The sequence below is a fragment of the Frankliniella occidentalis genome, unplaced genomic scaffold (assembly GCF_000697945.3).
Source record: "Frankliniella occidentalis isolate FOCC.00 unplaced genomic scaffold, Focc_3.1 Scaffold151, whole genome shotgun sequence".
NCBI classification, from domain to species: Eukaryota; Metazoa; Arthropoda; class Insecta; order Thysanoptera; family Thripidae; genus Frankliniella; species Frankliniella occidentalis.
Window position 1 is genome coordinate 150,050 of NW_026267278.1, and position 1,979 is coordinate 152,028.

A 1,979-nucleotide genomic window follows, 5' to 3' on the forward strand; every position below is an offset into this window, starting at 1 on the left:
TCTCTCTCTCTCTCTCTCTCTCTGACGCTCCCTCCGCGGCCCCACGGCTAATCTCCAGCACCCCTCTGGTGCTGGTGATAGCCCCAGCGATGTGTCCCTCGGGTGGGTCATGTCACCCCCGGGGGTAGGACCCTGGAGGGACCCTAGCCTAGCAGGACTCTGGCAGGACCAAGCAACCGTGTCCTGCGCACCGAGAGAATGCCAAGGACACCGAGGGCCGGACAGTTCGTCCGTCATCTTATTGGCCCCAAACAAAGGGGTCCAGCTATTTCCTTATTGAACCTCCCCCTCAAAAATATGCCATTTCCATACCATACACCGTTAGTACGGCGCGCACATTGCAGTTTATCCAGGGCATTTTTTTTTTTTAAATATTTATCTCGCGTTTGCTTTTGATTACTAGGGACACCCTTTGAGAATCAATGTCGAAACGATATCGTCTTTAGAGATTTGGTGGCCGGAAATGAAACAGGAAAACGTTGCGCAGAAAAACAAAACCAAAAAACAGGGAAAATAACGAAAATTTTGCAAAATTCCCATTATTTCTTGTTGTTGTTGGGTTCTTTTTCAAATTTTTAACGAAAATTTTCCGCTAGAAAAGGTTGTAGTTTTTCTCGAAAAACTCTAATTTTTCCGGCAAATTAAAACCTCTAATCGCCGTTCCGTTTCGATGCCGGTGAGGGTTGTAGCCGGGGCGCCGGCCGCACCTGTCGGGACTGGGGGGGACGATGAGGCTCGCGCGGTATCGCTGCGGAAATGAGGTCAAGTGAGAACAAGGGGCCTAAGTGCGGGGCATCGAGGGCCGATAACGCCGTGATAAGGCGCGGGAGCGCGCCGGGAGGGTGGGGGTTGGGGGAGGGTGGAGGTTTGGCGGGAAGAGGAAGCAGAGGGGTGCGTTCAGAGGGAGGAAGTTGAGGGTTTGAGGGGCGCCTCCTTAGCGGATTGCAATTAGCTGAAAATGTCCCCCAAGATGTGCACTTCTTTTGCTCATTTAAAAAAAATAATCTTTTGGCTCCTGCTCCTGGACCTGGCTCCGACCAACGCTGACTACGACACTGACGGCTCCGACCGGTTACTGAGCACTGCGACCCCTGTTATTGGCTCTGACCGTAGCACTGGCCACTCTGACCAGCACTGGTCACTATGACCGGGACTATGATCACTATGACCAGCACTCACCGAGACTATAACCAGCACTGCCCACTTTGGCCCCTCTGACTGCTGCGACCAGCGCCGGCCATCGCCTCCTCCTCGTGGGCGGGTCTCCGCGTGTGTAGTACACTGCACTCGGCCGGTGCTGACCACTGACCACTCTGACCACTCTGGCCGGCGGCCCCTCCCGGCGGCCGTGTGAGTTCGTTCACTCTGCTCCCCTTTGCATGCGCAGCGATGCCGCCAGCGCACCGGGAGGAACGACCGTCCTTCCAGGAAGCTGAGTGAGGAGGAGACGATATGCCGCGGCGACCGCCGCTTTTGTTTCCTCCGATATAGTAATAATAAGGGGGGGGGGGAATAAAAATAAAAAGTCGTTTGGCGCGATGAATGAGATCGTCTGGCAGGAATGTTGGAGGAGTGGGGAGGGGGCGGGGAGGTCGTTGACGCTCTTCACACCTGTGGATGGCCGGCTCGGACATGTAAGATGAGGTGTGGGAGAGGTTATTGAGAGCGGAGGAGCGCCGGAGAGGGGGGAGGGGGGCGTCTCATCGGTGTCGAGTTTCGATGTAGTCATTTTGCACCCAAATAAAGAAAATGAGAACTACTAGTAATGTGCTTTTCTTTTCTTTCCTTTTTTTCTTTTGCTCAAATGTATACTCAATTGGGCCAGTTAAATTTTCACATTGAAGTAAAAGTCATCAACCGTTGTATCGGAAGGGGGTCTGTTTCGGAGCCGATTTGCTAAATCGATTGCGAATCATCTTAATCGACTTTGAGACGCCAGCGGTGCGTGCGTGATGTGTCACTGCGGCCGCGCACTTCTT

The 1,979-nt window shown here is 53.5% G+C and overlaps 1 protein-coding gene across 2 annotated transcripts in view; it reads right to left on the reverse strand.

The window, feature by feature from the left end:
• LOC127750204 (cytochrome P450 4d2-like) overlaps positions 1-1,470 on the reverse strand; it is a 26,588-nt gene extending 25,118 nt beyond the window's left edge. Inside the window, exon 1 of one of the 2 annotated variants that reach the window (XR_008011579.1) lies at positions 1,180-1,470. The gene's annotated coding sequence lies outside the window, so the exon portion shown is untranslated. The remainder of the gene's footprint in view (positions 1-1,179) is intronic. The other variant, XM_052271153.1, reaches the window with a different exon arrangement.
• Positions 1,471-1,979: the final 509 nt, after the last annotated feature.